We start from the raw sequence: 26,188 nt of genomic DNA, 5'->3' as shown, positions 1-26,188 counted from the left end.
AGCCATTTATATAATTTTCGTCGCTTCACTTGTACATAGAGTAGTACTGTTTTAGCAATATCAATGTTTAGACAACATCCTTTGCTTTGAGATCTACTTTATCTTTCCTTCTTTCGGTATGATAGTTTAATCTGTGAATCACTAGTGCCAACATGGCTTCCAATCGTGAAAATGGCCACATGAATCGTCGGGAGAAGTGTCGGAGATGGTCAGTTCATTTTTAATCCGTTAATCCCAATGAGAGTTATTTATCTCCATATATAACGCAGAGTACTACAGATCGACTGCAAAATCCGTTTGTGTACGAAGCTATTATCCGTCACTATATCCCTTTGTGACGATTTTGAATTAATTAATTAATCATAATTAAGACCATTTCTGTTCTGTTATATTTGATCTAGTGCAAAAATCCGTTGAAAAAAGTCTGCCGCAGGCGCTTGTTATAGCTTTAGATACTAGGGCATTAAATTGCCTAGAAAATATGTCCGGAAATCAGAGCAACACACGTGGGATCTTAATGCCATTTTCTACAGTAGGTAAGCAATTTAACGTTTCACGAACCACGCTAGAAAAAAGAGGTCTAGCAATAACAGAGCTGTAGCGGACGGTAAAAAAAACATTGTGGGGAGCTTCATGAGTGTGAACGGTGAAGACTAAGAATAAAAATCTTTAGTTATATTTTTCAAATGGAGAAGTCATTTTGTGGATTTACAGTGTATGACCTACGGCAAATAATATTTCAGTTGGGAGAGCGGAACAATATACCACATCGTTTTCACACTAAACTATATGGAAAAGTGTCCAGAACAGGCCACATTAACCCGCTGGGTAAGGATAAGTAGACACTACGTAAGCCTTCAGAAAAAATGATATAGTTACTGTCTTTTTTTCACTTAAAATTTTTTATATTATACCTTATAATAAATGGATTCAAAATGTGTAAGCGGTCAACTTCTGTGTAACCATGGACTGGTGAAAATTCAGTTTCCCTTTGAGTGACCACTTAACGCTGCGTTCTCCTGATATTGTGATCGGCACATTTTAAATTATGCTGTGAATAATGAGGTTTAATGAAATAGTGAATGGATAAGAGTTTAGTCATTTTATGTATATATGCATTATGTGTATAATGGAAAAATAACAAAAAATTATTTATTTAAAGAGTAAAATTGGTGTAAGTGTTGCTATTCCACATCGCTACATCTCAGAATGTTGGCAGGTACAGCAGAAAATGGGGGTAGCTGCCCCCATGTGTTATTTTGAAGCGAAAACCATTGCCCAACGAAAATTTTGCTAAATGGTCGAACATTAGTTGCCAATAAAAAGGTTTCATGACAGCATTCTTAATGATGGACTGGCTAGCCACTGTTTGGAGTCACAGACCTGCTGCTCTGCTGAGTAAGGGAGCTATGTTAATGTTGAATGTGTTTACAGGTCACCTCAAGTCTGAAGTGCAGAATTAAGTTGCGCGCTGAAGACAGAATAAGTCTTAAGCTTTTAGGTACGACGACAAAACTGCTGGTGCCTCATGTCGTCCTAAACAAACCGTTTAAAAAAGTTAACCGAAAATAATGTTTACATTGGGTTTTAGAAGAATAACATGTACATCGTCTAGTAAGGGAAAAAAAACACATCACTCAGCGTCACGTGTGATTGGACTCCCTCTTCATGGTGCACAGTATGAACAGATAGTATCATTGAAGGGTTCAAGAAGTGCAGCATGTCTGATGCTCTGGACAACCTACACTGGGAGAAGAGTGATAAAAATACCGACAGTGGAGAAACAAATATTGAAAAAGTTGACATTTCTGTGTAATTTATCTACCTTTCAAGATAAAAAAAAGTTTTTGCTCCTACCAGTTCCAACTCATTTTATTTATTTTTTGCACGAAGCTTTTCTGGAATTAATTCGCATTTTGAAGGTCGTGTTTTTCGTGTATTATGCCATTTATGCGTTCTACTTTCGATATGTGAGCTGCTGCATTAATCTATTCTCTACACTTAAACGTCTAAACACACACAATTTTATAAGTAACGATGACTTCCTATGTTTAGTTAGTGGCGAATTACAAAAAAAACTTTTCCTTATGGTTTTCTTGTAATGGTTCAAATGGATCTGAGCAGTCCCCTAGACTTAGAACTACTTAAACCTAACTAACCTAAGGACACATCCATGCCCTAGGCAAGATTCGAACCTGCGACGGTAGCAGCAGCGCGGTTCCGGACTGAAGCGCCTAGAACCGCTCGGCCACAACGGCTGGCTTTCTTGTAATTCTCTTATGCAGAAACTCACACATATTAAACGTCACTAACACAATTTACAGTGCTCAGTACACGTTGAAAACAGAAACGTACAATAATAAACAGTTAAGAAGAAATTTTACATATAGATGATGCAGATTGATCAAAAACTATGTGTATTATTCTTCAGTGCAAAGGGTATGTTTCGTATGTACTTTGAACCATTATTTGGTTGTCTAGTAGTTACAATGGTACCTATTTTGATGTATTTCCTTATGCATATGCCTCGATGGTATCCTTAAATCCGTACATATTATAAAAATGTATGTATGTAAGTATGTGTATGTGTTCCACGTCTGCTCTTAAACCAGTGGGCCAGTTTCAACCAAACGTGGTACACACGTCCCTCACTAACGGACAACAATATCTGTGGGGGGTAAAAACTACCTGTTTATGATATTCAGGAGATATCTCATAAACAATGAGATGCGTGAAAACCTGCCGCTGCGTGCGTAACGTTCAAATTTGTTACTTCTGTGCTACTAACTCCACTTGCAATAATTTTCGCAGATATTATCCGCACATGTAGCTGAAGGTACCTGCAGAAGTCTAAGGCGCTGCAGTCATGGACTATGCGGCTGGTCCCGGCGGAGGTTCGAGTCCTCCCTCGATGTGTGTGTTTGTCCTTAGGTTAATTTAGGGGTGCAGGTGACAGTAAATTAAGATTCTGTTATGTTATGGTTTGTTTAATTGTGTACGTTTCCTCACAGATGTTCAAAGAGTCCACCGTCAACTTCAATGCATGTTGCTGCTCTTGTAGACACGTGTTGTGCCGCCGGTCGGAGCTCAGTTTTGGATTCCTCTACCTGGGCACAAGCGTGTAAAATACGAGCGAGAAGTTTCTCTCTTGTGTCCACTCTGCGCTTTTAGACGTCGCTCTTCAGCACCCCCACAAATTGGATAAGATCGGGTGACGTCGGCGGCCAAGCAATGAATCCACGGCGACCGATCCAACGACCAGGATACATTTTGTTGAGATACTGTGTCACTGGCCGTACGGAATGTGCAGAAGCTCCGTCATGCTGAAAGTACATACGAGCTCGTGTTGCCAAAGGGATATCCTCCACGTATTCTGGTAACACACTTTTGAAGAGACTCAAGATACCGTGTCCGAGTAAGACGATTATCTGAAACAACTGGACCGATGAGTTGGTCATCAATAACACCGCACCCCACGTTGACTGAGAAGGGTCGTTGAAAATTCTTTTCCACAGTAGCGTGCACATTTTCATTTTCCCATGCATGAGAGTTGCGCTTGTTGTTGATTCCGTTGCGGGTAAATGTTGTCTCATCAGTGAACAGAATACGTGGAATTAATCGATCACTGGCAAGGGTCCATTGACAGAACTCTTCCCGGAAGGCAGCATCTCCTTCATGCAGATGTTGTACACTCTGCCGATGAAAGGGATACAGACCGTCCTCGTGTACTGTGCGTATCACTCGTGTTTGTGGACTACCAAGTTGGGCAGCAATTCTTCTAGAGCTCGTAGTAGAGTTGCGTTCGACTACTTGAAGAATGTTCTCAACTTCATTAAGAGTTTGTTGTACGAGACGTTCAGAGACAACATGTACGCTGGGAAGCGTACCACGCCCACGCAGTCCGTAAAACACCTGCTAAACACCCTGCTATCTGGCACTCTGCGATTCGGAAATTGTTGTTGGTATGCTCGCACAGCAGCTCTGGAATTCCCATTGGACAAACTATAGACAAACACTATCTCAATAATTTTCACCCTGCACCATAATGCAGAACTTCACTGATAAAATGTTGGAGGTTGTTCAGAGATACTTTGTCGAGTATTTTGGTGTCAGGGAATGATCGTCTCCGGTGGCTCTTTACAGAGTAATAATGTAAATATGATTTAGCCAGCTTGCTAAAAGTTGCCTAGAAATTGCCTGTAATATGCAGTCAGCAAACGTACTCCATAAAACAGAGTATACAACGACTCTCAGCCACGTTAACTTTGATGACAGCGTTCTTCTGCCGGCCTTGGCATGAGGTGAGTGAACGCACACACGAGATGCATATTGGTCAACGCCTCACCATTAAATTCATCCGTACGACAAGTACTGCCGCCAGAAGAAAACTTAGAGCCATGCTGTGTCCTCTAGAAGATGCTGCACACAGCCACACGCAGAAGAGTGCCGAGTCGCCCAGTAGGCCTACTAGCGAACTACTGAGCCAAGGCTAGCCTCCAACAGGGTGCATAAAAGGCAAGATCTGAGATATTCACTCTGCAACGGAGTTTGCGCTGATATGACATTTCCTGTGTGCCGGACCGAGACTCGAACTCGGCACCTTTGCCTTTTGCGGGGAAGTGCTCTACCCTTTCTTCCAGGAGTGCTAGTTCTGCAAGGTTCGCAGGAGAGCTTCTGTAAAGTTTGGAAGGTAGGAGACGAGGTACTGGCAGAAGTAAAGCTGTGAGGACGGGGCGAGAGTCGTGCATGGGTAGCTCAGTTGGTAGAGCACTTGCCCGCGATAGGCAAAGGTCCCGAGTTCTAGTCTCGGTCCGGGACACAGTTTTAATCTGCCAGGAGGTTTCAAGGCAAGATCTGTTTTGTGCTTCCGCCGTAGATCATTCAAGTAGTTCCCAAATGGACTCTGTCGACCAGATGGGGATACAAGGCGACGTTCGGTACCACTCCGTCAGTACAGCACACTATCACACCAGTGTCAACACTACCTGAAGACAACATCAGGACGGTGTTTACGATCACCACCTTGAAGTGCGAGCTAGACTAGCTACAAGTGATCGTGGTCATCGTCCACTGGACTCAGTGCGAGAGCAGAGTTACAGACTGATCAGTGTATGTGAACAGTAGACTACTGGCGCTCACCATCTTCATTCTACAATCTAATATTTGTAAGGTTCCTATAAATAAGTTATTGTAAGTGTTGCCATAATTTTGCAGTAGATGTTGCTTATCCGAGCCTACGCAGTTGCTGCCACCTCATAATAGCAACTACTTCCGGTGGTAAGCGATTGTCTTCCTGCCACACCGAGAGCATTTTGTGAATACAAGACACAACCGAGCAGTACTAAGATTGAGGACGAAAATTAGTGTGGCCGTTTCTGTTGTCAACAGCAAGTACCACGAGTGAATGGAACAAGTCTATGGTTCAAATGGCTCTGAGCACTATGCGACTTAACTTCTGAGGTCATCAGTCGCCTAGAACTTAGAACTAATTAAACCTAACTAACCTAAGGACATCACACACATCCATGCCCGAGGCAGGATTCGAACCTGCGACCGTAGCGGTCACGCGGTTCCAGACTGAAGCGCCTTTAACCGCACGGCCACACCGGCCGGCCGGAACAAGTCTGTTTCTAAACAAAACACCAAATACATATCGTCAATGTTTCTAATGTTGTGCAGCTTTATCAAATGTAAAAATAACTGATGGTAAGAAAATAACCGTAAAGAAACTACTCTGTAACGAGCCACCAGTGACCACCGGTCTCTTATACCAAAATACGCAGAAAATACCCCCGAAAAGCTTCTGAAATTTTGTCGGTGATGTCGCAGGGCAGCACTGTGGCATGCTACGAGACGAATCCAGAAAGTAAGTTTCACAATTTGTTTAAAAAACAAAGACAACATAGTGATATGAAAAATTTTATTGGCAACAGGTACAGCAACGTTTGCGTTATTTTTCGAAGTAGTCACCGAAAGAACTGAGACACTTGCCACATCATAGGATCAACTTTTGTATTCCTGTATCGTGGAAGTCTGTTTACCAACGGGTGACAATCGTCTTCAGCTCTTCGTCGTTGTCAAAACGCTGGCCGGGGGACAGGAATTTCTTGAGGTGCAAGAAATATCAGTGCTGCTCCAAAGCGTTTCATTTTGTTCTCGGCTGTCAGGTTTTTCGGTACCCACATGGAACACAGTTTCTTGAACAGCAGGTGCGTTGTGACAATTTCATGCAACAAGATTGCGATACATGCGGAAAATGGTTACTGAACTCCGTAATCGTGAAGCGACGGTTCTCCAGGATGTGCTGCCGCACCAGTTCAGCTAGTTGATCATTGATGAGGAACTGTCGTCCATTGCGCTCTTCGTTAGGGGCAATTTGACGACCTCCGGAAAAAGAAGCCTACACCAGTGACACACCACGTGTTGGCTCACAATAGACCTGACAGAGCTGACTACGAATTTCGATGGGCGCTACGTTTTATGACTTGAGGAGCCTGTTTCCTGGAAGATTGAGGCTATGTGCCGGACTGGGGCTCGAGCTCGGTACCTTTACCTTGCGCTCTTCGTTAGGGGCAATTTGACGACCTCCGGAAAAAGAAGCCTACACCAGTGACACACCACGTGTTGGCTCACAATAGACCTGACAGAGCTGACTACGAATTTCGATGGGCGCTATGTTTTATGACTTGAGGAGCCTGAGGCTTCCTGGAAGATTGAGGCTATGTGCCGGACTGGGGCTCGAGCTCGGTACTTTTACCTTACGCGGGCAAGGCCAACAGCCGGCTACTGCAGACCTACACTTAAGAGACACCAAATACAAATCGACATCGAGAGAGAGGCCCTGTCACATCGCGGTGCATACTCTGAAATTAAATGTAAATAATACCTCTTCTGTAGTGGGTGTCGCTCTACTGCAGTGTCACACATGACGAATAAATAGGAAAACAGTAGGACATCTGTGTTTTTACCTACACTGTCACTTGGCTGAATGTGTATGAAGCTCTGTGGCATAATTCAAACACAGCCAACTTGTCACACTAGCTGTGTATCTCTAACAAAGTCGACGTATGTCTTCACCTCGGTGGCGATTAAAACGATTTCGCTCCCGGCTAGTCTCGAACCACCCACCTTTCGGTTAACAGCCGAACGCGTTAGCCGATTGCGCCACGGAGGCCTTCAATTCTACTCCCTTCTGCTCTGTTTATCAATGCAATTCGTATACCTTCTGCAGGCATCTCGCAGAATGGTAGCATCTGCTTACGCCTCTTCACATGGATAACATGTATGCACACTGTAGCGAGGCTCATAAACGAATGACATCGCCAAGCATGACGTTATACTACAAAATGCATACAAAACAGTGTTCCGCCTACACATTCAGTAAACCTCTGAGGCAAGTGGAATACTCTTCATACGTTGTAGAACTTCCCTTTCATTCAGTGTACTGCCATGTGTTAGATGCTGCTTGAGCTAGCTCTGCTCTCTGCAGGAAAGTTAAAAAAATGAATGCCTTCTTTGACGGGCGAACTCACGACCTCTGGTTTACGAGACCAGTGCTCTACCACTGAGCTAAGAAGGCGGCAGCTTTGCGTTTATGAGTTATCCCCGAATTGCTCTACCGACTAAGCTACCCAAACACGACCCGTCCTCACAATTCCACTTCCGCGAGTACCTCGTCTCCTACCTTCCAAACTTCTCAGAATCTCTCTTGCGAAACTTGCAGGACCAGCACCACCGGAAGAAAGGATATTGTGGAGACATGGCATAGCCACAGCCTGGGGGATGTTTCCAGAATGAATTTTTCACTCTACAGCGGAGTGTGAGCGGATTTGAAACTTCCTGGCAGATTAACACTGTGTACCGGACCGAGACTCGAACTCGGAACCTTATCACTGAACGAACCTTACACACGGCGGATGAACGAATAAGAGATGCCATTTCAGGGCACTGCTGCCGCGGTACTGACAATAGGCGGGACATGTCCGGCTGTCATTTGATTGTCACGTCATAGATCTGTTGCGCATGCGCTACTTTCCCGGATAAATACGTCTGCTTTGAAGGAAACTTACTTTCTGCGTGCGCCTCGTACCTCAGTACGGGGAAGGAGAATGCGACCTCTCGCAGACGGGCAATTCGGCAAGCTGCGAACTGACCGTTGCTTCCTTGTAACGAAATTGATTAGAGCATAAATCCGGGTGCCAATTGCGAGGGAATATATATTTTATTTTATAGCAGCGTGAATCATGCAGCTACGTTGGCCCCCCTTCCTCTCTGCAAGGTCGTGCGGGAGGGCTTGGGTTCTGTCTGGGAGGTAATAAAAGTTAGTGCCAATTGCGGCGAGTGTCTGGCTACCAAAGGGAATGGCCGTGTGAAATAAAAGCCGGCACCCGGCGTCCGGCGGAGCTGTAAGCCGATGCTGATGGGACATAAACTGCTTAAGGAGGCGGTTTCCCCTACCTCGCCCTCTCCGCTCCTCCGTCCCTTCAGTCTGGCCCTACCGCCTCCCATGACTTCTCCTGTCCCTGTCCTCTGTGCAGCGAATGCGATATCACATTGCTGCCCATGTCGCCTTCCTTCAAAAGACGCTAATTGAAAGCCCGTTCAAATACTTCACATACGATTTCTCTTTCTAACAAGGCTAACTCAAGGACTGCCCCTCCTCGATGTTCTTCACAGGTAGTTTGAAATCTGGTGAGTGTATTGGCTAACAGAGAGGCACCAATTCGCTCTTGTGCTCAAAAAAACTAGACGTGGATGGTGCTATGTGCCGGCGGCTGGTGGCCGAGCGGTTCTAGGCGCTTCAGTCTGGAAACGCGCGACCGCTACGGTCGCAGGTTCGAATCCTGCCTCGGGCATGGATGTGTGTGATGTCCTTAGGTTAGTTAGCTTTAAGTAGTTCTAAGTTCTAGGGGACTTATGACCTCAGATGTTAAGTCCCACAGTGCCCAGAGCCATTTGAGCCATTTGGCGCTGTGTGAGCAGGGGGCCCTACCGCCTTGGAACACAGCGTAACCATTGGGGAATAAACAATGTATCATAGGATGGACCTGACTGTCCAAAATGGTTACATAATCCTTGGCAGTACGGTGACCATGCAAGGTAGCATTGGCTCTGAGCACTATGGGACTTAACTTCTGAGGTCATCAGCCCCCTAGAACTTAGAACTACTTAAACCTAACTAACCTAAGGACATCACACACATCCATGCCCGAGGCAGGATTCGAACCTGCGAGCGTAGCGGTCGCGCGGTTCCAGACTGTAGCGCCTAGAACCGCTCGGCCACCCCGGCCTGCCAAGGTAGCATTGGGGCTCGCGGAATATCATGATATGACTGTCCAGATCATCAACTAACACCCGTCCATTTGGGACATAAACTTGGCCAGCAGTTTGAAACAGTGTGACACAAAATTCAACAGACCAAATGACTGCCTTCCATTGCTCCATAGTCCAGGTTTCATGGCTTCAGCACCACGTTTTCCTGTTTTCGGAATTTTCATCACTGATGTGTGGTTTTGGAATTCCAGCCCGCCGTGCAGTTTCCAGCTCATGGAGCTCCCTTCGTGTTTTTTGGGGCTGGTAGGGTTCGCGAGCACGATATCCACATCTACATGGCTACTCTGTAAATCATACTTAAGTCCCTGGCAGAGGGTTCATCGAACCACCTTCGCCGCGTGGTATTGGCCGAGCGGTCTAGGGCGCTGCAGTCATGGACTGTGCCGCTGGTCCCGGCGGAGGTTCGAGTCCTCCCTCGGGCATGGGTGCATGTGTTTGTCCTTAGGATAATTTAGGTTAAGTAGTGTGTAAGCTTTGGGACTGATGACCTTAGCAGTTAAGTCTCATAAGATTTCACACACATTTGAACATTTTTGAACCACCTTCATACAAATTCTGATATTCCACTCTTGAACAGCACGCGCGAAAAAACAAAACCTCTATCTTCCATTGTGAACTCTGTTATCCCTTACTTTATTGTGATGGTCGTTTTCCCCTATGTAGGTCGGCGCCAACAAAATATTTTCGCATTCGGAGGAGAAAGTTGCTAACTGAAATTTCGTGAGGAGATCCCGCCACAAGGAAAAACGCCTCTGGCTTAATGATTTCACCCCAAAATCCTCTATCATGTCCGTGACACTCTCTCCTCTATTTCTCGATAGCACAAAACGTGCCTCCCTTCTCGATGTACTCCATTAATCCTATTTTGTAAGGATCCTACACTGCACAGCAGTACTCCAAAACAGGACGGACAAGCGTAATGTAGGCAATGTCTTTAGCAGATATGTTGCGCCTTGTGGTGTGTGTACTGTAAGACCTTCGGTACACACACCATCAGATTATTTGACTTGTCGCTCTAACGAAGTAGGTGAGTGTCAGCAATATCTCTCGTGGTCTTACCGTGGCGCGTTTATCTTCTGCCGTTAGGTCAGACGATACAAATGCCACTTGCACGCTTAGAGCAGCAGATTGACGGTGACCAACTTTAAACAGAACTTGATTGATTTTCGCACACATTTATTAAAATAATAAAAAGCATAGACATTACGTAACTTGATTCTGGATGCTGTTTACATTTGACAATCTGAAGTTCCTTTGGTCTTGGTACGTTAATCTTATTCTCACATATCTCTGATACCTGACAAAAGTGTCTATACATTTATCTTCATAGCTATGTGCAGGAATATGGTAATCTTATTAGGCGCAGACTGAAAACTTGACTATAGACTGGTACAGACTGGTGCAGACTGGTACAGACAAATGCAGACTGACTAATCGGAGGTCTGTACACTCGTTATAATACCTCGCGCGTTCAGCCTGCGCTGTTGTGCTTAGCGGGGCGCGCTCTACTGGGAAAGTTGTGTACGCGCTGACTACACGGAACTATGTACACAACACATCTTCTAAGTGTTCTGCCAATAAAACACACTCTTTTGTTCGCCTTTTCCACAACAGTTTCTGCGTGTTCTTTCCAATTAAAGTTGTTCGTAATTGTAATTCCTAGGTATGTAGTTGAATTGCAGTCACTACATTTGATTGATTTATCGTGTAAGTGAAGTTTAATGGATTCCTTTTAGCACTCATGTGGATGACCTCACATTCTTCATTATCTAGGGTCGACTGCCAATTTTTGTACAATACAGATATCCTACCTAAAACGTCTTGCAATTGCTTTTGACCTTCTGATGTCTTTACTAGACGATAAACGACGGCATCATCTGCAAACAACCTAAGACAGCTGCTTAGATTGTCTCCTAAATCATTTACAAGGATAAAAAACAGCAGAGGGCCTATAATACTGCTGCCAGGAACACCAGAAATAAGTTCTGTTTTACTCGACGACTTTTCGTCAATTACTGCGAACTGTGACCTCTCTGACAGGAAATCACTAATCCAGTCGTATAACTGAGAGTTTAAAATAGGCAAAATATCTTGGGGTATTATTTAATAAACAGGAACCAAGCAATGATTAAATCACTGGTAGAATTAATAAAGGACGAGCTGTAAGAAGGGCAATGAACGAAAAGATAAGAACAAAGAAGACGAGAATGTATAAGAGTACTCTCCACAGTGTGGCTTTGTACGGAGCAGAAGCATTTTTTTTAACAAAAGAAAAAAAAAGAAAAAGAAAGCTTGCCACTGAGGATTACTTAAGATGAAGAGCTCAAGCTGTACTAGGATGGATAGGATAAGAAATTACGGAATTTGACGAAGGATGAAAATAGAGAGTGATATCTGTGACGATATCCAACAAAAACAGCTGATGTACTTTGGCCATGTGAATAGGACGAGTGAAGATGGGATACCAAATAGGATACTACGATGGATACCATCCTAGCGGAGAAAAGGGGTCGCCCACGATACAACTGGAAAAGTGATGTGGAGGAGACAATGCAGGCAAGAAATGTGAATGTTGCAGAAAGTCAAGAAAATGTAGACTGGGGGAGGACAATAGGCGTCAGTCGCAGATAATCCGTAAGAAGAAAGGAAGAAGAACGTAGCATGACATGTGGGCAACAGTCGATATTTTGAAAGGAATGCTGAAGAATTCGTCTGTTGTACGACGTTAGCTCCTCCTTCGCTCATTTGCACATTTCTGCTTCTCTATAAATGTCCAAGATTTCTTTGGTTTGAGAAAAGGTCGTGACCCTTTTGCTGTAGCCAACATATTTGATTCAAGACCGGGTTCCCGGGTTCGATTCCTGGCGGGGTCAGGGATTTTCTCTGCCTCGTGATGACTGGGTGTTGTGTGCTGTCCTTAGGTTAGTTAGGTTTAAGTCGTTCTAAGTTCTAGGGGACTGATGACCATAGATGTTAAGTCCCATAGTCCTCAGAGCCATTTGAACCATTTTGATTCAAGACACGGATAGACGCTGTCTGGAATTCCACTCTTAATAAATACATGAAAATCTGTTTTACCTGAGTTTTTTCTGAAACTTACGCAGCCTTTAAAGATACTGATTTTGAGTTCTCAAAACTATTTATTTCTCTGTACATTTAAGAGGTCACTACAGATCATATGTGGGATAGATTTCAATGCTCTCTGATGACTCCTTCAAGATACTGGAATTACCACGAAGAGCACCGTAGAAAGGGGCATATATTGCGTTAAGTGATCTCCATCATTACGAACTTTTCGTTTCTGGGCATGTCTTCAATGAGTATTTTGCGACATCATGAGCGGAAGTTCAAATGGTTCAAATGGCTCTGAGCACTATGGGACTTAACATCTATGGTCATCAGTCCCCTAGAACTTAGAACTACTTAAACCTAACTAACCTAAGGACAGCACACAACACCCAGCCATCACGAGGCAGAGAAAATCCCTGACCCCGCCGGGAATCGAACCCGGGAACCCGGGCGTGGGAAGCGAGAACGCTACCGCACGACCACGAGATGCGGGCCATGAGCGGAGGGAGGATCTCGAAACTTGAATAACTGGAATTTCCTGCAGAAAAGTATCGGACGTTCTGAGTACTGTCCTCTCTCTTTAAGTTTCTTTCTGCCACATTTAGATTCTCCCATTTAAGGCAGTTATCTGCATGTTCGAAAAATTCCAACGTGCACTTTTTTCGGAGGCCACGTTAACCTGTAGGTACCGTCGGAAGTTCGAGTCCTCCTTCGAGGTGTGTTTTCTCCTTAGCCTAAGTTAGTTTGAGTTAGATTAAATAGTGTGGAAGCCTAGGGACCGATGACCTCAGCAGTTTGGTCCCATAGCGTCTCACCACTGAATCTGTTCAAAAATCTGTGGAAGGTAAGAGTGTAACATTTCCAGTAGCATGTCCCCTTAAGGTTATGTTATGTTCAGCGTCCATCGACCTGAATTTAGAAATGCATGGTGCCAGCAACGTATTCCAGATCAGTGATAGCACTCACAGCCTCTGTCAAATTTAAATTTGTTCATTCTACTGTCAGGACCATGAATATAGAGTGTAAGTGTGTGTTGGTATTTGATACGTTTATAACTATGTACCGATTCGCTAGTTACACGAATATCACGTCAATATCATATATTCATCACTCCGGAATCAGTTACCGAATTTATAACTGAATAAAGTGTTTTCAGCATCAATGGTAGAGTCTGCAGTTTGTTTTTATTACAGATCTTTGATAATCTGCATATCCTAATCTAATAATACGGCAAACATTACTTCGTACTTCAGTTCTTAGTGTGTCCTAAGATTTGTTCAGGTGTTTAGCACTTTTTTCACTTTTGGTAATGATCTTCATATGTGGAAAATACCAAGTTAGACCATATTCAAAATTCCACTTAAACTGTACTTTAGGTCCCTCTATAACTCACCGGGAAATTCATTTGAAAGTTGGGAGAAAGGCGAAGCTATACCACCTGCAATAGGAACATAATTAGTAAAGTACTGCAGTGTTCACTCCTATCTCCGAGTTGAGTATTTTAATTTTGTTTTTGGCTAATTCGTTCCTGGATGGAGACAATACAGTGAATTATAGTAATGAATATTGAAGATCAAACGACCCCTCGGCGCTTGAGCATAGCTTATTCTGTTAAAGGTCCGTTCATGTTTTTTTTCAGTGTTTCTTCTCTCTGTGTTTAAAATCGGACTTTGTAATAAGACAGCACCAGAAGCCGACGGTGGATCGAGAGGGACGACTTTTTGATTAGAAGTTGGGAACCTTTTGCCATGCCAAGTCACCCAACAATCTTACTATGACTTAAGATACAAAATAAAACATACATAGATTAGTAATAACAGCATATTCTGAAATAAAAACACAGTTTAAATTACGACAGTTTCATCATGAAATTACGAGTACCGTTTGGTTGCAACTCGTGAATGCATTAATAAAATAATGTATTAATGGCGGCGTGCCAAAATACGTCTGATCTGGATAATACCTAGAAAAGAAAAGGTGCCTCTTCTTCTTCCAATCATCTGATGATCAAAAATCTTCAATTCTTTCCAGCGGCTGCATACAATATTTATACAGCCGTGGACTATATCTATGGCTCAAATTATTTCTTTATTTCATTACTTATAATTACGTTTTTCTGCTAATAAAAGCTCAGCATGCAAATGTGACTTTAAAGTATAACTTCAGCTTACCGAATACATGAACTAGAGTTTAAAGATTTCGACGGAATTAAATGACTAGAATTTTCTATTGGAACTAAAGAATACCGAAAAAGCGAAAAAGACGTATGCAACAAAAAGATATATACAGAAGTAGCTTCGAACCGGTCACCGTTTTATTAGGAGGACCTGCTAGAGAAATACTCCCAATACACTCCGCAATGTAAGCTTAATATTTTTATGTCAACTCTGCCTCTCTAACTGCTGGTAACTTAATGGAAACAATAAAATATGTAATCTGATGTTTGGTTTAATTGTGCCTAAGGATCTACACATAAAACAGTTTTCAAATTACTAGCAAAATCACACATAACCCAAATTTATCATACCAATTTTACTTGTGCAAACACAGATTGGCTGACTTTTTGGTGGATTTTTTGAAGTATAGAAATAAACTGAGCAGTTTGTTGGTTTGAACAAAGTGCAATGTATAGGCATGTAAAACGGAACAATAACTTGTTATGTCAGTTGGACATAGAAAAAGTGCAATTCATTGGCGGGATACGAAGAACTGCTTTTTTTATGTCACATTTTTTATGAAAAGTTTGCATGGGTTGTGGTATCCGTGATGATGATAATGATGAAAATTTTTATGTTTGAGAGGTACGGTAACTTGATCATTAGCACCTGTGCTGATATTACTACTGAGCGGTTGCAGTTACAATGAACAAAAAATTTATGAAAACTGCTGTGAACCTCACATAAAAGACAACCAATTGCAGTTATGTAAATAAATCAGTAAAATACATGAAACAGAAACTTTCAAGGGAAAAATGACACACAGTCAAAATCGTATAACTATGAGTAATGTAAAGGTCGCTAGTTGATCACTATCTAAAAAAGAGTAGTACACACTAAAATATCCTCCTCAGAAATATGAACAGAAAACTAACTTAGAAAATTCCAATGACGGGTTGTCAGAGTAGAATACAGGAATGTGCTTCTGATCGTCTACAAATTACTGTAGTAGAGGTCGTTTCGATCCGTGTAAAACAATAGCTCACTTTTTCATCATACATTTCATCCGTGACAGGGACAGAACGCAAGTCAGCCGTGCACTGTATGGTCGTTAGCTCAGAAAAGATTTGGATATCGGTCTAGAAAGTAATCTTAACACGTCGGAGCTAGGGTCTGTTGTTGTTGTTGTGGTCTTCAGTCCTGAGACTGGTTTGATGCAGCTCTCCATGCTACTCTATCCTGTGCAAGCTTCTTCATCTCCCAGTACTTACTGCAACCTACATCCTTCTGAATCTGCTTAGTGTATTCATCTCTTGGTCTCCCTCTACGATTTTTACCCTCCACACTGCCCTCCAATGCTAAATTTGTGATCCCCTGATGCCTCAGAACATGTCGTACCAACCGGTCCCTTTTTCTTGTCAAGATGTGCCACAAACTCCTCTTCTCCCCAATTCTATTCAATACCTCCTCATTAGTTACGTGATCTACCCATCTAATCTTCAGCAGTCTGCCCCCGGTAGCTGAGTGGACGCCGGCACGGTAGCTCAGCGTGTTCGGTCAGAGAGCTGGTTAGCCTCTGTAATAAAAAACTGAGTGGAAGGTCTACAAACAAACTTGAATGGATGTCATGTGACGTCCGCAATGACCAAACACAACGATCAACAACGAACAAAATGAAAAAAAAGTGGTCAGCGCGACATACTGTCAATCCTAAGGGCGCGGGTTCGATTCCCGGCTGGGTCGGAGATTTTCTCCGCTCAGGGACTGGGTGTTGTGTTGTCCTAATCATCATCATTCCATCCCCATCGACACGCAAGTCGCCGAAGTGGCGTCAAATCAAAAGACTTGCACCAGGCGAGCGGTCTACCCGACTGGAGGCCCTCGCCACAGGCCATTTGATTTTTTTTTTATCTTCAGCATTCTTCTGTAGCACCACATTTCGAAAGCTTCTATTCTCTTCTTGTCCAAACTATTTATCGTCCATGTTTCACTTCCATACATGGCTACACTCCATACAAATACTTTCAGAAATGACTTCCTGACACTTAAATCTATACTCGATGTTAACAAATCTGTCTTCTTCAGAAACGCTTTCCTTGCCATTGCAAGTCTACATTTTATATCCTCTCTACTTTGACCATCATCAGTTATTTTGCTCCCCAAATAGCAAAACTCATTTACTACTTTAAGTGTCTTACTTCCTAATCTAATTCACTCAGCATCACCAGACTTAATTCGACTACATTCCATTATCCTCGTTTTGCTTTTGTTATTGTTCATCTTATACCCTCCTTTCAAGACACTGTCCATTCCGTTCAACTGCTCTTCCAAGTAATTTGCTGTCTCTGACACAATTACAATGTCATCGGCAAACCTCAAATTTTTTATTTCTTCTCCATGGATTTTAATACCTACACCAAATTTTTCTTTTGTTTCCTTTACTGCTTACTCAATATACAGATTGAATAACATCGGGGATAGGCTACAAACCTGTCTCACTCCCTTCCAAACCACTGCTTCGCTTTCGTGTCCTTCGACTTTCATAACTGCCATCTGGTTTCTGTACAAATTGTAAATAGCCTTTCGCTACCTGTATTTTACCCCTGCCACTTTTAGAATTTGAAAGCGAGTATTCCAGTCAACATTGTCAAAAGCTTTCTCTAAGTCTACAAATGCTAGAAACGTAGGTTTGCCTTTTCTTAATCTTTCTTCTAAGATAAGTCGTAAGGTTAGTATTGCCTCACGTGTTCCAACATTTCTACGGAATCCAAACTGATCTTCCCCGAGATCGGCTTCTAGTAGTTTTTCCATTCGTCTGTAAAGATTTCGTGTTAGTGTTTTGCAGCTGTGACTTATTAAACTGATTGTTCGGTAATTCTCACATCTGTCAACACCTGCATTCTTTGGGATTGCAATTATTATATTCTTCTTGAAGTCTGTGGGTATTTCGCCTGTTTCGTACATCTTGCTCACCAGATGGTAGAGTTTTGTCAGGACTGGCTCTCCCAAGGCCGTCAGTAGTTCTAATGGAATGTTATCTACTCCCGCGGCCTTGTTTCGACTCAGGTCTTTCAGTGCTCTGTCAAGCTCTTCACGCAGTATCGTATCTCCCATCTCATCTTCATCTACATCCTCTTCCATTTCTATAATATTTTCCTGAAGTACATCGCCCTTGTATAGACCCTCTATATTCTCCTTCCACCTTTCTGCTTTCCCTTCTTTGCTTAGAACTGGGTTTCCATCTGAGCTCTTGATATTCATGCAAGTGGTTCTCCTTTCTCCAAAGGTCTCTTTAATTTTCCTCTAGGCAGTATCTATCTTGCACCTAGTGAGATAAGCTCTGTTAGTGGGAAATGATTTTCTTCGCTCGTAAACAATGTCTTGAGTGCTAAAAGCCGGCCGCGGTGGTCTCGCGGTTCTAGGCGCGCAGTCCGGAACCGTGCGACTGCTACGGTCGCAGGTTCGAATCCTGCCTCGGGCATGGATGTGTGTGATGTCCTTAGGTTAGTTAGGTTTAAGTAGTTCTAAGTTCTAGGGGACTGATAACCACAGCAGTTGAGTCCCATAGTGCTCAGAGCCATTTTTTTTTTGAGTGCTAAAAGAAAGTAAAGGAGCCATTTCACTGAACTTTCACTACCGAAGGTTCTGCATTTTAATGTAAAACAATGGGTACTTACGGGAAGGATGCGTTAGGCATTCATGGAGACGACGCCATTAAGCCCGTACTTGAAGTTCCCGCATTGCTGCCTTGTGAAGTCGTGCTGCGCTATTCCACGTCTCTGGCGGGTGGTCTGCGCCTGTAACTGACAAGGAACGATCTCTGGCAAACTAAACCATTAATCTTGCTCACAGTGTTTAGTCAGCTCCATCAATACGTCTCATCGCATTCTGCCAGTGATCCTTTCAATGAGGTTACTCTACGTGGCTGTTGTTGCAGGTGAATCGCTTTGACGCGATAAACATCCATCTGTGCTGTTATCAGAGAGTCTTCGTTCTTTATTACATATCTGAAAAACAATTTTTTAAAGAATAGGCTACTAATGGCGACTGTAAACTAGGCTTAAGAATTTTATCCTTACTAATGCAGTTTTTTTACTGTAATATGTACTTTCCTTGGTTTTTGGAACATAAATCATTTTCCATAGGGTTGGCCTTTTATTTAGAAAAATGATGAAAGTCGCTTGTAAAACCTCTGCTGTAAATGTGGATTTTTAATAGCAAATAAAAACCGGCGATTTGAGAAAAACAACTGCGCAAGCTGCCACATTTTAGAACGCGATTTTACATCTTTGTAACTTTGGAGAGCATCTGGAATTACAAATGTTTGATCCAGTCGATTATTTGATAATTTCAAATGCAAGCTTTTCCAATTGCAAGCTTTTCCAATTGCAAGCTGCAATAAAGTATTTCTGTGTTGATTTATGCAAGTTCGAAAGAAATTCCAGTAGCAGTTGTCCAGGTCAGTAGTGTATGCACAGTGGTGAATTTTTCTGTAGTTATAAACAGTGAATACGGTAGAAGTCGATACCTAGCTGTACTGGAAATGGGCGTAAGGATGGTAACTGTTACAGTATTTCCAACATCTAGAGTTCCGGTTATTGCAATTTTCGTATACGAACTTTTTGACTAAATATGTTCTTAACTCCAGTCCCTCTTCTAGAGTTAACATGGCGACTAAAGGAATGTAGCGTATCGCTCCAAAACATTATCGTAGGCGGGTATCGGAATTAACACCCATATCGTTTATTCGTTCGTGTTTCTCTAACTGTTGCTTTCGGAAAAAAAACTAGAGATTCGTCCAAATGAACTTGAAACTAAGGGGAGAAGTATTTGCATGTGAATTGTTCGACAACTGCTGTGGCGGAAGTGTCGTGGGAGAATGCCGTGGTACTACCGTGGAGGATAGCCGTAGTGCAGACTGTGGAGTTCCACAGGTCGTTGACTTCATGTGTGAGTGTTAACTGCGCCACAGCGTTGCCACCAACAACGGAATATCACCAGTCTCGCCCCAACCACAATTCAAGTTTGTTGGACAATACGAAGGAAAATTAAGATTTAAAGTTGCGTGACGGCGATATCAGTGGATGCGGACTAGAGACGGAAAGCGGTTTGTTGCAAAGGACTCATCACAGTATTTCCCTTTAACGATTTAAGAGAAACACAGAAAATGTGAAACATGATGACTAGAAAGAGATGTGAATTCTGCTCCTCTTGAATGTAAACTTACAAGGGAACCTCCCCATCGCACCCCCCTCAGATTTAGTTATAAGTTGGCACAGTGGATAGACATTGAAAAACTGAATACAGATCAATCGAGAAAACAGGAAGAAGTTGTGTGGAACTATTAAAAAAATAAGCGAAATGTACAAACTGAGTAGTCCATGCGCAAGATAGGTAACATCAAGGATAGTCAGAACTTGGGAGCGCCGTGGTCCCGTGGTTAGCGTGAGCAGCTGCCGGGCGAGAGGTCCTTGGTTCAAGTCTTCCTTCGAGCAAAAGTTTAATTTTTTTATTTTCAGACAATTATCAAAGTTCAAGCACTCACACATAATCAACTTCGCTCTCCAAAATTCCAAGACATGTTCAGATTTGCTTTGACACATGCAGGATTTGACGGTCTACACACGGAAAAATTTGAAAACGTTAAAAACATATGTTTGACAGAGCACAGGGAAAAGTGTGCGACTGTGAGACTTTTGGATTCATGTGTTGCAGTTTATGTGACAAACTCTTATGTTTTCATCATTTTTTTGGGAGTAATTATCACATCCACAAGAAAACCTAAATCGGGCAACGTAGAAGAATCTTTTTACCCATTCGCCAAGTGTACAAGTTAGGTGGGTCGACAACATATTCCTGTCATGTGACGCACATGCCGTCACCAGTGTCGTATAGAATATATCAGATGCGTTTTCCTGTGGAGCAATCGGTTGACCTATGACCTTGCAGTCAAATGTTTTCGGTTCCCATTGGAGAGGCACGTCCTTTCGTCTACTAATCGCACGGTTTTGCGGTGCGGTCGCAAAACACAGACACTAAACTTATTACAGTGAACAGAGACGTCAATGAACGAATGGACAGATGATAACTTTGCGAAAATAAAGAAAATAAAGAAAAACCTCTTGTTCCGCAGCTGCTCACGCTAACCGCGGGACCACGGCGCTCCTGTGCTCACACTGTCCTTGATGTTGCATATCTTCGCGTGGACTACTCAGTTTGTATATTTTGCTTATTTTTTTATAGTTCCACACAACTTCTTCCTGTTTTATCAATTGATCTGTGTTCAGTTTTTCAAGGCCTATCCACTGTGCCGACTTATAACTAAATCTGAGGGGGGGTGCGATGGGGAGGTTCCCTTGTTAGTACCTTTAGCACTCTGCAGTACTTCATTTGGTAACAGTATAGAAAAAGGACTGCAGTTGTTTATTTCGATTAGCATTCTCGGATGTTTGCCGCTGTGGCCGACCGGTTCTAGGCGCTTCAATCCGGAACCACGCGGCTGCTACGGTCGGAGGTTCGAATCCTGCCTTGGGCATGGATGTGTGTGATGTCCTTAGGTTAGTTAGATTTAAGTAGTTCTAAGTCTAGGGGACTGATGACCTCAGATGTTAAGTCGCATAGTGCTTAAAGCCATTTGAACCATTTTTTCTCGGATGTTTCACAATGTCTCCTTAAAAAGCAGAGTGTCAGAAGTCTACAACTTGGAATGGGGCGTGGTAAGGCTGTGAGGGTGGCGATATGGTTTTTTGGAATATTTGCATGACATTCTCTAGGACCTTTAATTAATGTCGAAAGTACTCTTGGCCAATTGTATAACGAATTTTTACTCAGAAGTCGAATTCACTCAAACATTATATTTATCTTGTTGAATCATAGATCATTATTGAATCATAGAAGATTTTTGGTACAGAGTTCACAAATGTCTGCAAGCACGTGATTAAGATATCATAGTTCTTCTCTGGTTTCTAAATTCAGAGTAATTTATTTCATATGAACTTGGACTGGTCCAGCACCACTGGTGAGTCGTGTTCGCCTTGTGAATTCCCCTTCACGAAGCCTTCAACAGCTGTGACAATCTGCTGCAAGCACAGCGCTAGAAACTCACGAAGACCTGCCTCCACCTGAAGCAGTAACATAGAAAACGCTACGTCCTTCTCTGTGATGCCTTGGCGTCATGCGGGACCTCACGTGTGTTCACGATACAAAGTCACGTGCTTCCTGCGAATTGCAGCGCGCGATAAAAATCATGGGAAGTGCTCGTAATACACCGCTGATTAAGGGGCTCCGGAAAGGCTCAAAATCATGAAAAGTTCAATTTTTACTTTTTTGCGTTTTCTGAATCTGCAGACTATTACCTTTTAATAGATATATAATTTATTCAATTCCGAAGACTACAACTATTTTTAAATTTTTTTTGAAATGTGTTCTACATGGGCGTGACCCACTGTGGCGCTGTTAAACTGCTGTCAAATGGTGTTATTATTAACGTCCGTGTTCATCAGGTACATTTTAGTGATGTGAGATAAAGTATGTGCTGTGGCTAACCTGTGATGGTTCAATATATATCGCTGGTGTGATTGTCGATTGTTTCATGTTTATTTACTCTGTCGTTATCTCGAAAATATTCGTAATTAATTCTGTTTCTTGAGTCTCTGTTTTGTTGAAGTATAATAATGAGTAAAAGTAATGTTATTAGAAATCCTCTGAAGGCTTTTAAGAAAAGGAGAAATGTTGGAAAGCCAAAGGTATGTGTTATTACTGTAAACAATAAAGACGATGAAAATCCCCAACATAGCTTGTGTCCCAAAGAAGAAGACAGTTGGTGTAAATGTAACAAAGGATTGCTAACTGGTGAAGTGTACACTCATAAGCATAGTCTGCCTCATGCAATAATGGAGGTGATAAAACCTATTTTCAGAGACTTAGCAGCACCTGAACTGTTGAAAAAGTGTATTCACGGAAAAACTCAAAACCCCAATGAAAGTGTAAATAGTGTTATATGGTCGAGAATCCCCAAGACTGTATTTGTTGAAATAGAAACACTTCACTTTGGTGTGTATGATGCTGTTGCGACTTTCAATGATGGCAACATTGTAAGGTGCAAGGTATTTAGAAATATGGGAATGAAGATAGGTTCTAACATGGTACGAGCGATGCTTGCTTTAGACAAGGAACGCCTTCGGGCTGCAGACAGGGCTGTAAAGAGTCTAGAAATACAAACAAGAGTAAACAGGAGGAGGAACAAGAGGAAGCTGGAGGAGGAGTTTGCAGAGGATGAAGATAATCCATCCTATGGACCTGGAATGCACTAAAAAGTTAATCCAATCTTTGTCGCTCGATTCCCAAAACTTTTATTTTCTCATACTAATTACATGTTTTCTAAGGATCTTCCAAACATATTTGTTTCAAACTTTCAGTAAATGTTACACAGTACCTTCTGCATAATTTAACACAGCCTTTTTCCAAAAAACTGTATATTTTTGAATATATAAATAAAAAATTGCAAAAAATGTTGTGAATTTTCATTACAATTAAAAAAAATCATCTTTAATAACTGAACTAAAATTTTGTAAAATCCCTGTGTTAAGTTGTAGCCCATATTCCAATAAATAATCTGTAAAAAGTTCAACTTCCTACCTCAAATACTTTGTGAGGAAAGATGTAATTTATAAGCGTTATTTTAACATTGCAAGTATAGGGCGTTCCGGAGCCCCTTAACAATGAAACGTTTATCATCGGGCTTGCATCAATTCTTGGCTCTGCTAAATTTGTAAAACAGTCTCAATACGGGTTGATAGCCTCGCTCTGAACCCCGAGACAAGTTTAAAATAGTCACTGCTCCCAAACTAATGATTAACGCCGTGTAGAAATCTAACTCCTGTGAAAAACATTCTAGCATCCGTCCACTACAAGGGAAACTTACACTTTTAACGGACTAATACGAACGCTGCAACTCTTACCTGCTCGATGCCGAAACTCAGCAACTTGCTCAAAACAGCCCTTATTCAAGTACCCGAACTTCAAACTTGAAATGAACCTGTGCCACTCCCCGTATCACGTCGCTAATCCATGTTGTCATACAGTTGTAAGTTAAGCTAAAGAGTATAGTGACATTGTCCGCCTCCGGTAGCTGAGTGGTTGCCGGCTCGGTAACTCAGCGTGTTCGGTCAGAGGGTTAGCTGCCCTGTGTAATAAAAAAAAGTGAGTTAAGGGATCAACGACGAACTGAAACGGGTGTCTTGCGACGTCGGCCCCGAGCAGATACAACGAACAAAAACGAACAAAATGAAATCAATTAAAAAAAAAACTGGTCAACGCGACAGAACGTCAATCCAAATGGCGCGGGTTCGATTCCCGGCTGGGTCAGAGATTTTCTCCTCTCATGGACTGAGTGTTGTGTTGTCCTAATCATCATCATTGTCTCCCCATCGACGCTCAAGTCGCCGAAGTGGCGTCAAATCGAACGACTTGCACCCAGCGAAAGGTCTACCCAACTGGAAGCCCTAGTCACACGACATTTACATTTTTTTGGTGACATTTTTATTGAAAGATTTTTTATGCGTAAATTACCATCATAATACCCTATCTGACAGGAGGCCGTTGGAAAAGCCTTTAAATAAAAGAAAGCATATAATAATGAGTTTCAATTGGAAATACTTTTATTCAAAATTGGTTCAAACAGCTCTAAGCACTATGGGACTTAACATCTGAGGTCATCAGTCTCCTGGACTTAGAACTACTTAAACCTAACTAAACTAAGGACATCATACACATCCATGCTCGAGGCAGGATTCGAACCTACGACCGTAGCAGCAGCGCGGTTCCTGACTGAAGCGCCTAGAACCGCTCGGCCACTGCGGCCGGCAATACTTTTATTAATAAGATATTTTTAAGCCGACGAAAACAATTAAGCTTTGTATGAAACACACTTCAGTAAGTTCAAACTGTCCACTTCATCATTTTGTCATTGCAAAATTTTGATCTGGGTGATACTCATCTTTGGATTTCTAAAGAGTAGAGACTTGTCTGCCCAATTAATATATTGTGATGTTACTGTCACAAACCGCTATGTGATATTAATTCATTTTCTTGCACTATTTCGTAGTTATTTTGTGCTTGGAAGATAGCCTTGCGCCCTCCACCCTGTGCTGTTGTGTTCTCGGAAATGCCTCTATGCTCTCTTTTGTCGACAGAAGGCAATCTGTGATTCTCATTATGTGAAGAGCGCCCCCTTTGGGGATACGGGCAGTTTCTACAGACGTCAGCTAGCGACCTATTCCGTGGTTTTTGAAAGCTGGGCGGCGCCTGCACCCCATGTACTTACAAGGGAACCTCCCCATCGCACCCCCCTCAGATTTAGTTATAAGTTGGCACAGTGGATAGGCGTTGATAAACTGAACACAGATCAATTGAGAAAACAGGAAGAAGTTGTGTGGAACTGTGAAAAAATAAGCAAAATATACAAACTGAGTAGTCCATGGGCCACATAAGCAACATAATGGACAATATGAGCTTAGGAGCGCCGTGGTCCCGTGGTAGCGTGAGCAGCTGCAGAACGAGAGGTGCTTCGTTCAAGTCTTCCCTCGACTGAAAATTTTACTTTCTTTATTTTTGCATAGTTATTATCTGTCCGTTCGTTCATTGACATCTCTGTTCACTGTAATAAGTTTAGTGTCTGTGTTTTGCGACCGCATCGCAAAACCGTGCGATTAGTAGACGAAAGGACGTGCCTCTCCAATGGGAACAGAAAACATTTGATCGCAAGGTCATTGGTCAACCGATTCCTCCACAGGAAAACACATCTGATATATTCTATACGACACTGGTGACGGCATGTGCGTCACATGACAGGAATATGTTGTCGACCCACCTAACTTGTACACTTGGCGAATGGGTAAAAAGATTCTTCTACCTTGCCTGATTTAGGTTTTCTTGTGGATGTGATAATCACTCCCAAAAAGTGATGAAAAAATAAGAGTTTGTCACATAAACTGAAAATAAAAAATTAAACTTTTCACTCGATTGAAGATTTGAACCAAGGACCTCTCGTTCCGCAGCTGCTCACGCCAACCACGAGACCACGGCGCTCCTACGTTCCCATCCTCCTTAATGTTGCCTATGTTCCCTTGAACTACTCAGTTTGTATATTTTGCTTATTTTTTCACAGTTCCACACAACTTCTTCCTGTTTTCGCAATTGATCTGTGTTCAGTTTTTCAAGGCCTATCCACTGTGCCAACTTATAACTAAATCTGAGGGGGGTGCGATGGGGAGGTTCCCTTGTTAGTAAACACTGCGGCCGCTCTGCAGTCCCCATTGGACAACCAAACACGACATTTTTCTGTTTCTGTGCGAACATCAAGAGCGAGAAATCGCAGCATCATCCGACCAGGGTAGGAGGTTCAGTTGTGTTTGCCCTAAAAATTTGGTTCAGCGAATAGAATCGCATCACTCTAGGCAGTGTTCTCGGCATGTAAGGCTGACCGATTATAAAGACACTGCTTCAACATAGTACCAACTTTGCGTTTAAAAATGTGCATCCGGTATAGAAAACGACGGAAGTTACTTGTGTTTCCCCACGTTTTTTTCTTGAATTTAGCACGTTGTCAACAACATAGTCTTCGCCACCAT

The 26,188-nt window shown here is 42.5% G+C and overlaps 1 non-coding gene across 1 annotated transcript; it reads right to left on the bottom strand.

The window, feature by feature from the left end:
- Positions 1-7,507: 7,507 nt before the first annotated feature.
- Trnat-cgu (transfer RNA threonine (anticodon CGU)) lies at positions 7,508-7,579 on the bottom strand. The gene has a single exon. It is a non-coding gene; the product is annotated as a tRNA-Thr (tRNA).
- Between the last annotated feature and the right edge of the window lie 18,609 nt (positions 7,580-26,188).

Source organism: Schistocerca nitens, chromosome 6, assembly GCF_023898315.1.
Source record: "Schistocerca nitens isolate TAMUIC-IGC-003100 chromosome 6, iqSchNite1.1, whole genome shotgun sequence".
NCBI lineage: Eukaryota > Metazoa > Arthropoda > Insecta > Orthoptera > Acrididae > Schistocerca > Schistocerca nitens.
Note: the sequence above shows the minus strand (reverse complement) of the source record. Positions and strands in the feature narration are given on the sequence as shown.